This window comes from Ceratotherium simum, chromosome 13 (genome assembly GCF_057802395.1).
Source record: "Ceratotherium simum simum isolate JZ-2026a chromosome 13, ASM5780239v1, whole genome shotgun sequence".
Lineage (NCBI taxonomy): Eukaryota > Metazoa > Chordata > Mammalia > Perissodactyla > Rhinocerotidae > Ceratotherium > Ceratotherium simum.
In genome coordinates, this window is record NC_141912.1 from 25,928,331 (window position 1) to 25,941,306 (window position 12,976).

The 12,976-nt window shown below is 37.7% G+C and overlaps 2 non-coding genes across 2 annotated transcripts; both read left to right on the top strand.

The window, feature by feature from the left end:
* The first annotated feature begins 1,140 nt into the window (after positions 1–1,140).
* On the top strand, positions 1,141–1,213 carry TRNAA-AGC (transfer RNA alanine (anticodon AGC)). Its single transcript has one exon. It is a non-coding gene; the product is annotated as a tRNA-Ala (tRNA).
* A 3,912-nt stretch (positions 1,214–5,125) lies between these two features.
* On the top strand, positions 5,126–5,198 carry TRNAM-CAU (transfer RNA methionine (anticodon CAU)). Its single transcript has one exon. It is a non-coding gene; the product is annotated as a tRNA-Met (tRNA).
* The last annotated feature ends 7,778 nt before the right edge of the window (positions 5,199–12,976 follow it).

Here is a 12,976-nt window from a genome sequence, read left to right on the forward strand (position 1 = left end):
TTACACCTCAATCCTTTCACATCTTTATAACTTCTTTTCCTTTCTCTTCAATTCTAGTTTACCTATTTCAGATCTCTTTGGCATTCAAAATTAAAATTCTTTCCTAATATTTTACTTTGATTATAAGCCATTTTCCTGGAATTTTTTCAAAGGGTCTTAACCTTCCACAATATTCTCCCCAATATATCTTCAAGTGTCCAGGCTTTTCAATTACTATTTTCCTCAAGGTCTAGTTTACACACACGCACACACACAGTCGCCGCACACAAACACATACATCACTCCAATTGAACAGGTATATGTCTTAACACAGGAATTCCTACATCCTGTGTTCACTGCACTCTATGTTCACTTCTCATCTGCACCCCTCAATGTCCATTTTGTATTCCTTTACTCTGATGTGGTCTCGCCTCTTATTTCTTGCGGCTCTTGCCTGTAATATTTTGTATTTTTGACTGTTCTCTGACATAGTGTGATTATGTAATCACTACATGACGCGCCTTTGCAAGAATGGAATGCTGATCTCCAAAGACAGCTCAAGACGTGAGTTTCTGCAGTGTAGTGGTCATCACGCTCGCTTAACAGGCGAGAGGTGCTAGGTTCGAAACTGAATGGAAACAAGGAGACCTTTTTAAGCCTTCCAGAATCCGGGAGAAATCACCACACCGCCCTCTTCTAGGAAGTCCCACCGAAAAGGAACTCGCGACAATCTCACTTGTATCGTTGTTTTTTGGTTTTAGTTTTTCAGAAACAGTTAATCATTCGGAGATTGCTGTGCTACATTAGCCAACCCCTTCTGGGTGAGTCCTCCTAAGTGGGTCGTGTTCTCTTATATTCCAGAAAATTTGAAATGGGAAATGGTGAAGGCGCTACAGTTTTCCCATGGCGACTTTCTCCTTTCCCTCGCAGAGGAATAGGTAGCCACCGCGCTCTTTCTCCGGGTCATTTTTCGGAAGATGCGCCCCTAGTGGAGTCTTGGTTTCTCGTTAATAGCCTTGACATTTCCTGTAGTTTGGGTCGCCCTGAAGAGTGAATCAAAAAATGGAGACTAGTTCACTGAAAAACTGGAGGAGAAAGAAAGAAAGAAGAAAAAAAAAAAAAGGCTAAGATGACAGTAGGGAGAAAAAAAGTGGGACCAGTGGGGAATTAGCTCAGGTGGTAGAGCGCTCGCTTAGCATGTGAGAGGTGGTGGGATCGATGCCCACATTCTCCAGCTTTTAGAACTTCCACTTCGGATCTGCAGGTGACAACCTCAAATCTGCCGACCTATTGAAATGAACGACAAAGTGTTAGATACTTTGAACGCAGTAGGTATTTGGATGTTTCTCTCGTTTATGACCTATGGACAAATATGACCTCTTACTGGCGTACTCATGTATATACGTCCACTCTCAATTTATAATTTGTTTTCTGTCTCTTTAGAGAAGTTATGATCCCAAGGAACATACCCAATTGCTCTTCTCCGTTTTTCCTGCAGCTTGTCCCTAAATGTGGTACAATCCTGAGAACACAGGACATAGCCGGGAGAATAACGCCCCAGCTTTCTTGCCAGTTGCAGTAGACTGAAACGCCGAGTCCCAGATAACGAGAAAATATTGGAAAGCACTGTGAAAAGTAAACACATAAGATTGTTTGTGAACTCCTGGACGCACCTGCAAATTGGGAAGAAGTGGCTTTGATCCTAAACGCCATACCATAGTCTTTGAAAACTGAAGTAAGTGATAGCCCACTGTCCAAGTCCACACTGGCCGCTGGGTTGCTCACACTCTAGAGATCTCCAAATAGTAGGGTAAAGGCTTTGAAAATGGAATGGACTTTGAGACTACAACAGATAGAAGGCTGGCTGGTACTCGGAACTTGCACACAAGGCAGTCAAGTGCCTGCAAAAACAAAAATTGCAATAGTCTCCATAAGATATGAATGAGACACAAAGTCTTATAACATAAACAAAAATGGCCAGGTTATAATCCAAAATTATTCATCATATGAAGAACAAAGAAAATCTTAATTCACTTGGAAAACAGAATCATCAGATACCAGTACTGAGATGACACAGATGTTGTGATCATGGACAAATACTTTAAAACAACGATTATTAAATGCTCCAATAATTAGAAGCAAGATCTCTTGAAAATGAATGGAATGCTAGAAAGTCTTAGCAGACAATGGAAAGATACAAATCCAAATTGAAACTTGAGAACTGAAAAATGTATTAATGAGTTATCAAGCAAATTATAAACAACAACACTGGATTGTCTCAATAGCAAGAGATGACTGAGAAAAAGTCAGTACATTTGAAGATAGAACAATACTAACTATTTAATCTAAGTAACATAGAGAAAAGTGTGTCTTGAAATACAGACAGAGCCTCAGGGACAAATAGAAAAATAACAAAGGTCATGTATTCTCATCATTGGAGACCCAAAAGAAGAGGAGAAAGAGGCCCGTGAAAAAGAAAAAAAAAATGAATTATTAATGGCTCAAAACTTTCCAAATTTGGCCAAAGACATAAACCAGATTCAAGAAGTTCAGCAATCTTCAAGCAGGATAAACCCAAAAAAAAAAATCCACACTCAGATATATCACAATTAAATTGCTGGAAAAAAAAGGAGAAAAATAATTCTTGAAAACAGACAGAGGAAAACGAAAGGGAAACTACAATCTGAACAATTGTGGATTTCTCATCAGAAACCATGGGGCCCATAAAGAAATGACATAACATTTAGTAAACGCTGAAAGAGAAGACTTGTTAACACACAATGCCAAGTGTAGCAAAATATCCTTCAGACATAAATGTGGAAGAAATACATTCTCATTTGAAGGTAAACAGAGAATCCATTGCTAGCAGAAGTGCTAGAAAACGGTTAGTAAGTCTGGTATTGAGACAAGAAAAATGATACCAGAAGGAAACTTAGAATACTAGGAATGAAGAAACAGTAGCAGAAGTAGGAAATATCTGGGTATATATGATAGACTACTATTCTTCTCCTGATCTCTTTAAAGTATGTTTGATGATTGAAAGTGAAAATTATAACTTTGATATAGTTTTCATTGTATCTAGAATATTATATACATAACATAAAAGGGTTATGGTAAAGAGACTAAATGAAAGGGAAGTTTCTATATTTAACATGAGTGGTGATTTATGATTCTAAGTCACAAAATCATAAGTATACATAAGTATACTGTGAAATGTTAAGTATGTTTATAGAAATCACTAGACTACCTACAATCAATGTTTAAATAAGCAAAAAGAAGGTAGGAAGAGAAACAAAAAAGAACGAAAAACAAAGGGAACAAATCTTTAACAAATAATAATTAGTAAATGTATATGCAAACTCATCAATAATAATATTATATGGAAATAATCTAAACACATCAATTAATCATTAAATATTGTCAAAATGTATGAAAAATAAATATGCTAACTGTAAGAAGCTCACTTCTAATACAGTTATATGTGAGATTAAAAGTTATATACAAGATTAAAAGTTATATGTAAAACTGATAATGAAGTATACTAAAAGATACACCACACAAGCATTAATCAAAAAAAGCTGAAGTGGATATATTAATACCAGATAAAGTTGATTACAAAGCAAAGAAAATTTCCACGTATAATGTGAGATGTTACATCATTATAAGGCGTCAGCTCACCAAAGAAATAACTGTCCTAAATATGTGTGCCTCTGGACATAGAGCTGCCAAACACATTTTTAAAAACTGATAAATTTGAACATAAAAATCAACAATAACACGTGTAGATATTACCACTCCTCTCTCACTAATTGATAGATCTAATGGATAACAAATGGGAAAACACATTGAAGAACTAAACACCACCATCCACCCATGGATCTAATTGATGTTATAGAGCAAACTCACAATGTAGGTAGAAAGAAGGGCTAGAGTGAGAGAAAGCAAAATCATATCAAAACTAAGAAATCAAGTATGGTCAGAGTACAAAAGAGTGACATGAATGAAACTGATATTTTAGAAAGAGGTATTTTGCTGTAAATGCCAGGGAAACTGGAAGTGGATGGTCCCTTCCATCTCTTGAAGTCTGGGGCCATCAGATTCCTTCTGAATCACCTGAACCTACTACAGTGCCTGGCACAGAGCAGCTCTCCAATGAATATGTACTGAATGAAGAGAAAGGAAGTGATAGATTCAAAAGAATTGCACAAGAATACTGTTCAGTATTTGGCAAGTCATGGGTGTGGTGTTGGAAGAAGGAGAATGAGTCAAGGTTGACTTAGAAGTCTAAGCCCAAAAGTCTGGCACAGAGGAGGTTGGGAATTAGATATTTGGTATTTGGCCAAGTGGGCTACTGTGGAGAAGAACAGGCAGACAAATCACGAGCTGGAGCTATGAAAGAGCTCATGTTTTGGAATCCAAAAAACTGCTTCTCAATTAAGGCTTTGCCACCTAGCAGCTCTGAGACCCTAGGAACATTACTTAACATCTCTGAGCCTCCAGTATACTGGAAAGTGCAGATGATGATACATAATTTTGCTGCCAAAATTCAATTGGACTATATGAGATAATCTTGACAAATCTCTTACTATAATTAATGGCACATCAGGCTAAAAAATACCAGACAACCTTTATTAAGTTCAGTTTTCGGTTTGAGCGGGGAAAAAGTCTCCAATCCTGTCGATGTAAGTAGAGATAGATAGTAAGACAAAAATATGGATTGTAGACAAATGTGAGGACTATTTAATCACTCATTCATTCATTTATTCTGTCAGTCAATCAGTGAACTAATACATGTTAACTGGGCACTTCCTATGTTTCTTTTCACAAAGGAGAACATGGAAGCTGTAATATGACTAAGATCTCTGAGGGCAGGAGAAAACCACATCATTAGAACACAAAAGCAAAAAAACAGGCACTATGTCCCCAGTCCCACAGCCCAGATGGTCCTATCTTTAAGTGAATACCAAAAAGGTGTGGACTACATTGCACTTGGGTGTGAAATTCTTCAGTTGCAGCACTGATTTCTGTGGAGTGATTTTCAAGTAGTATTGATTGTATTCTTTAAAAGTTGGAAATTGATAAAGCATGGGTGCTTGGAAAATAATATTTTTCTTTTTTCTTTAAATACAAAGCAGTGTTGGAGGCTGCCCTCTTAGCGCAGTTGGCAGCGCGTCAGTCTCATAATCTGAAGGTCCTGAGTTCAAGCCTCAGAGAGGGCAGAAGTTTTTGTTGTTGTTTTTTTTTTTTTCTGTGTTTTCACAGCGGCCTGGCATAATGTTATCTTGCTAAAGAGAAAGGACAGGTCAAGTACACTAAAAAAAGAAACAGAGAGTAAAATTAGCAAATGTGCCAGATAAAGATTCAAAGACTCATCCAATATTTGCTGAAGATTGTGTGATCAGGTTTGTACTTTGTTGGGCTTCCCAGCGCATTGAGTAAAATGAGTGGTGAAGAAATTTACATTAGTAAGAAACTACAAGCTATACTATATTTTTGCTCTTCCTCTCCATCAGATGAAAAATCAGGAGTAATTTCTCTTCCAACTTTGCAAAACCACAGTTAAGGCGGAGAGGAAGTGTAAAATCATTGATTCTTTTAATCATCCAACAAATGTTTCTTGAGCACACATCTTACTATAGACTCTTGTGGGTGCAGTAATTCAACAGTAATTAAAACACAAAAATTCCCTTCCTCATGGAGCTACATCCAAGTTGAAAAGAGTGAGAGAAACAGACAAGAATCAAATAAGAAAAACGCATGATGAGCTAGGTGATAATGTTTACTGTGGGGTAATCATTTGGCAATAAAGGGGGTCTGTAGTGTGGAGGTGACACGTTGAGCTTTCAGGGTAAGGGTCAGGAAAGTCGTCACTTTGAAGATACCTAGTAGTCTCTCCTTTCTTCTCACTTGATGAAGTCCTTGTGCCCAAAGGTTTTCTAACACTGTTACTAGAGTAATTTTTACCTATCAAGGCAACTAAGGGTTATGAGAACTTTTTGCACATGAGGCAGATGGGCTTAGTTTGATGAATAGCGGTACCTGATAAATACTTCATATGTTTCTTCATATGGAAAATGTGAAGTGAGTGATTCTCCATGTAGAGCAGAGTTAGAGTAATAGGAAGTGAGTAGTAAGCATCAGCTACTACTTTGGTTGCCTTCTCCCTGTGTAATACCGGCCCCTCACACTGAGTTTCTATCATAGATGCTGATTAGAAGCATGAAGAATTGATTTACAGATGAGGTTAGAATCTACCAGGGTTCTCTTCCAGGAAAAAATAGCCTCCCTCTAAGTTTTCACATAGTCCCTGTGTAAGAAAAAAACCCTAAACAAGCTTGAAAAATTGAGTGTTCTCTGGAAAAAGCAGGAAGCTCTGCTGTGCAAGAGCATAATCTGAGCATATAGCAGAGTCTAAGCACACGGGTGAGTGCTCAGGAGATCAAAATGGTCAAGCAGTGAATCTGACCAGAATGTCCGTGATAGGGAGAAACAACTTGGTTTCATATCCACAATTTGAAAGGCCTATGCTCCAGAGTTGTTGTCTATTGGTCTCAAAAAAGAAAGGAAGGAATAAAATTTAGTGTGTCTTTCTTGATGGAGAAAAACCTTTCCCATTATTTCTAACTCAAAATCTCAATAATTCAGACAGTAAATTAGAATGAGAAGGTATTTTGACTCCCAGAGCATCAATGCTTTTGTTCTTGATCTTTCCTGACCATTCCTTAAATTCTTTAAAATTAAATGCTGAGTAAAAGCCGTGTTTTCCAGTTTCCAATGGTCTCTTAAAAATTCTTCCTCCTTCTCTCCATATATTTTTCTTCTCCCAGTATCCTAGTGTCTTCCTATGCCGATGCTACCTTTCTCTTGAAGACTGGAGGAGGTATCAAGTACTACCCAGTGAACTGAGCCACATCAGTAGGGAATAATGGTGCAGATGTGAGGCCCACAGAGGCTGCCACTCCTCCTCCTCCTAGGTGGCCATATTTCCAAAATCAGGTAACAACTGCAATCTTGTTTTTATGGTGAGATACACGACCTGTGGGAGAGTCCCAAAATTCCAACTGGATACCCCAGCCAGCTGGGAACTTCACTTGCCTTCTCGCAATTCAAAATATTAAAACTGTTTCAGAGCTAGATTCTTAGCTTGGTCACGTACTATTGGTCTTGCTCTCCCCACATTCCATGACAGAAACAATAGTTTTTCACTGTGCTTTTGCTGAGGTCATGTTTGAGATGCTCTGCCCTCAGCAGATCCTCTTCAATGGCGGTGAAGTAACTCTGTGGTACAGGGTTAGACCCATTCAATTGTTCAGGGCACATGTCTAGAAGGACATGTCCCACAGGTCAAAAAGAGGGTTAAGCATGGGAAGTAGGAAATGTTAGAACACCTTCTTTGCACTCAGAGCTAGTGGAAAAGACACCTGTTTTCTCCTGTTTTGCTCCTTTGTCTCTTCTTCAGAGGCACCTGCAATCCTCAGAGCTTCTCTCTTGAAAATAACCTCAGGAAATATTGGACCCCTTAAAAAAAATGGCAATTTGTACATTTCTGGTTCTTTTCTTGTCACAAACAAGTCAGCTCAGGCCCAGACTTTGACCAATATTCCCTGTCATTGGGCTATGGTCAAGGAAGGGAAACCTGAAAAATCCTGTGGAGAGAGTGAACATCATCTATACTGAGCTGTGCTGGGTATTTTCATCTCTAGATTCAGTTTTTGGCTAGTGAGAGGGTGGACCACCCACCCTGGTTTCCGGACACAAAAATCCTGGTAAAAAGAAGGCCTCCCCACTAATTTCCAGGTGAGATTTCTGGGGTTGATTACCCTGGGAATAAACAGAGAAGGCTGGTGAGGGACACGCAGAGAGACAAGATGTGCAAGAGTATTTGAGGGTCCGAGGTCTCTGAGTAGCGTGCATCTGGGAGGAGATCATTAACACCCAGACTGTCAGAAAATAAGAAACTGTGAAACCATGGCAATTCTTAGAGAAAATTCCTGGAAGAAGAATAGGAGTAGGATCTTTTTGTAGTTCTTCCTTAAGGAGATTCTTTATCTATCTGCTGAGACTCAACAATCACAGTACCTGTAATGGCACTCGAGATGAAAACCTTCAGAGGTGCCTCAAAAATTATGAAAAAAAAAACAGGTGATGTTTATTTTCCATACATAGAACCCAAAATAGAATTTTCCTCTTTGCAGAGGTAGCTGAAGTCTGAATAAAATATGGAAAATATCCCAGCAACTAATGTTGGAAATATGTTTCATCCTCATTAGCACTCAGAACCCAATGAGTCCCGAAAACATGAGGAGAATAGAAAGAGTGTCCTGATTCTGCCAAGCTGTGTGTGGAACAGTCCTTGCATTTTGCTCATCATTTAAAGACGTTCCTGTCCTTCAACCTGAGCCAAAACTCCTTCAGACACAAAAAAAAAGAGTCCCATGGTTGATGCTCTTGGAGACTCTGTGAATGGATGCTCCTTCAGCAAACCCAACATTTGCTTAGGAATGTGGTACGTGGTCTTCAAATGAGGTGGAAAATTTCTTACATTTTTGCTCTGCTGTGGATATATGGTAACTGGGCTGTGTGTGAGCAAGTTTGCCACCTGTCTCCAGAGGCCCTTCCTTCAGGAGCCACCTCCTGAATAATATCTCTTCTAATCTTAACTCAGACTTACTAGGGTGTCTGCTTCTTGGCACTCAGTCCCCAAATCAAATATCACTTTCCTACTGAGACCACCTCCATATCTAAAGCCACGTACTCAGTATTTACCACATCAACTTATTCCGTCTTCCTCATAAACACTATGTGGTTTAGAAAATGTCTTAGAAAGTTTTTCTTTTCCAATTTTCTCTCTCTTCCCTAGAATTTAAGCTTCTTCAGGTTCAATCACTGTTTTGACCTCACTGTATCCTCAGTGCATCAGATTAAGCCATAAAATAGGTAAGGCTAGGGAATAGACAATCAAGTACAAATTAATAATTCAATAAACTGATCTATCACACTTGCAAAATATTAACCTCTGCATCTATCAATTCATTTTTCTCTCTTTATGCCTTAGCCAATGTTTTGATTTTTACTGATGAATGGCAGTTTATTTATAATGTATAGTTTCTATTTTTCCCAAACAGAATTTTCTGTTTTATAATTGATGAATAACAAACAAAGGTGTAAGGACCACGGATGTTTTGTACTCTGCTTATAACCCAGTCACAGCTGATAACCATTTGAACGTTGTGTGAAAAATAGAACAGAATTCAAAGTCTGGTTCCTTTTGCATTCATTTTCTTTTGACTATTTTCTTCTGCATGGATCCTTAATTTCCAGTTTCTTTCTGTTCTCCAACAGTGAAGCCTTAAAATGGTCCCTCTATCTTCTGCTTCTTCAAGAGGATGCCAGGATGCGGAGGGCTTGAGGATTTGACTAATGAGGCTTGTGAGAATTCTTACACTGTGTAGACCAAAAATCTTTACATTCTGTGATCTTGGAAGTTGGAGGAAGGAAAAGGAGACAGTCACATCCAGTATGGTGACAATGTAGACTGTACATTAACCCTTTCTGGATAAAGTATCCTTAAAGACACTTTATTTTTTGTGGGACCAGTGACAAAATGGTGACATATCTGTTTATGGGTTGTAGGATTCCACCTTTGCCTCCTTGATTTTCTCTTAGAGAGTGGAAAGGAGATGATGTGCTGTTTCATTTCTTATTTGCATGTTACCAAAATGACCTCCACAGATGGATTTCTGAAGGCTAGCTTGTCCAGAGCTTCCTCTTTGTTACATCAGACTTTGCTGCTGCTTTCCCTTAAAGGCTGGACGAAAGGAGGCATCTGCAGGCTGGAGAAAGCACCGCAGTGGTTCCTGGGACATTCTCTTTCCATTTGCTGTCTCTCTGATCTGGTGCGAGAAGGATAACAACAATTGGGTACCTGGAATACAGCCTAAGAATGATTGAAAAGGAATGAAAAACACCCAGATGGAAATATTCTACTTGGATCCTTGGACAAAATCATTGTGCCTGGAAAATCATATCTTATTTGCAATGAATACATTCTATTCCTCCAGTTCTCTTTTTGTGTTTCAAGAAGCCTGTTACTGCAAACTAAATGAACAAATAAATCAGCAGTTGGCAAAAGACCTTCACTAAATTTTCTCATCACATCTTGAGAGCAGTTTCCTGAAAGGCAAAAAATAGTCCACGTACAAGAACTCTTTGAGCACAATGTGCTAGAAATTGTCTAAGAGTTTATTAATTTTATGCAAGTTGTTTGCTTTTGCTTTTCAGCTAACCTAAATATCATTTTTTCCCATTTTACAGATGAAACTGAAGCTCAGAGGAACTGAAACATTTTTCTCAGGTCACATGATGGTACAGAGCAAAACCAGGTATGGAGAGCTGATTTTTTCTAAATTGAAAATGTGGGTTTTTTCATTAACCTAGAGCTTAGTCTCATTTGTTCTTCGCCATACCAGTTCATTCAGTCATTCATTCATATAACAAATACGAATAAATGAGTAGATTATTCTTCCCTTCATCAGACATTAATTCCAAATCTCTTCTGTGTCTGCCACCTGGGTTTAAGACTTTTAAGTGCCTTTGACTCCTTTTTCTCCCTATAATCTCTACACCCTGTCTTGACAAATACTGTAGATCTTTCCTGCACAATCTCTCCAGAATCTTTCTCTTTCTTCTCATTCATCTATCCCTTCATCCATTCTGTGATGTTTATGGAAGATGTATTCTGTGTCAGGCTGTGTACTGGGCACTGGAGATACAGAAACACTCATGCTACTGCTATTCTCTGGAGCTAACAGAATATGCCTCAATCCTTTAATATCTTTATAACTTCTTTTCCTTTCTCTCTAGTTCCAGTTTACCCATTTCCAACCTCTTCAGCATTCAAAATTAAAACCCTTTCCTAAAATTTTACTTTGATTATGTAAGCCAACTGCCTGAAAGTTTTTCAAAGGTTCTTAAGCCTCTACAATGTTTTTCCCAGCATATCTCCATGTGTCCAGCCTTTTCAATCACTATTTCCCTCTATGTCTATTTTACACACACACTCCCACACATGAATGCACACACACACACATCACTCCAATTGAACAAGTATATTTCTTTATTATATTTTTATTTATTTATTAAAATTTTATTGAGGTCACATTGATTTATAAGTTTGTGCAAATTTCATGTGTACATCATTATTTTCAGCTTTCGTATAGGCTGCTTCATGGTCACCACCAAAAGTCTAGTTTCCATCCATCACCATACGTATGTGAGCCTTTACCCCTTTCGCCCTCCCTCCACCTCCTTCCCCTCTGGTAACCACCAATCTCTTCTGCATATCTATGTTTGTTTGTCTTCCACATACGAGTGAAATCATGCAGTTTTGTCTTTCTCTGTCTGACTTTATTCACTTAGCATAATACCCTCAAGGTAACATCCATGTTGTCACAAATGGCACAATTTCATCTTTTTTTATGTCTGAGTAGTATTCCGTTATATATACATATCACATCTTCTTTATCCATTCATCCATTGATGGGCACTTAGGTTGCTTCCAACTCTTGGCTATTGTGAATCATGCTGCAGTGAACATAGGGGTGCATATATATTTTCAAATTAGTGTTTTCATGTTCTTTAGATAAATACCCAGAATTGGAGTAGCTGGATCATATGGTATTTCTATTTTTATTTTTTTGAGAAATCCCCATACTGTTTTCCATATTGGTTTTACCAGTTTGCATTCTCACCAGCAGTGTATGAGGGTTCCCTTTTCTCCACATCCTTTCCAACACTTGTTGTTTCTTGGCTTTTTAATAATAGCCATTCTGACGGAGGTGAGTGATATCTCATTGTAATTTTGATTTGCATTTCTCTAATAATTAGTGTTGTTGAACATCTTTTCATATGCCTGCTGCCCCTCTGAAAATCTTCTTTTGGAAAATGTCTGTTTATATCCTTTGCCTATTTTTTGATCAGGTTGTATTTTTCTTGTTGTTGATTTTTATGAGTTCTTTATGTAGTTTGGAAATTAACTCATTATGGGATATATAATTTGCAAATATTTTCTCCCAGTTGCTGGGTTGTCTTTTCATTTTTTTGATGGTTTCCTTTGCTTTGCTGAAGCTTTTTAGTTTAATGTAGACCCATTTGTTTATTTTTTCTTTTGTTTCCCTTACAAAGGAGATGGTATTCAAAAAGATACTGCTAAGACTGATGTTGAAGAACGTACTGCCTAAGTTTTCTTCTAGGAGTTTTATGGTTTCAGGTATTACATTCAAGTCTTTAATCCATTTTGAGTTAATTTTTGTGTATGGTATAAGATAATGGTCTACTTTCATTCTTTTACACGTGGTTTTCCAGTTTTCCCAAAACTATTTATTGAAGAGACTTTCCTTTCTCCATTGTATTTTCTTGGCTCCTTTGTCAAAAATTAGCTGTCCATAGATGTGTGGGTTTATTTCTGGGCTCTCAATTCTGTTCAGTTGATCTGTGTGTCTGTTTTTCTGCCAGTACCATACTGTTTTGATTGCTATAGCTTTGTCATATATTTTGAAATGAGGACATGTGATACCTCCAGCTTTGTTCTTTTTTCTCAGGATTGCTTTCATTATTCAGAGTCTTTCATTGCTCCAGATAAATTTTAGGATTCGTGGTTCTATTTCCATGAAAAATGTCATTGGGATTCTGATTGTGACTGCATTGAATCTGTAGATTGCTTTAGGTAATATGGACATTTTAATTATGTTTATTCTTCCAGTCCATAAACATGGAATATCTTTCCATTTTTTTGTGTCGTCTTCAATTTCTTTCAATAATGTCTTATAGTTTTCAGTGTATAAGTCTTTCACCTCCTTGGTTAAATTTATTCCTAAGTATTTTATTCTTTTTGTTGCAATTGTAAATGGGATCATATTCTTGATTTGTCTTTCTGTTAGTTCATCATTAGTGTGTAGAAATGGCAACTTATTTTTGTATGTTGATTTTGTACCCTGTG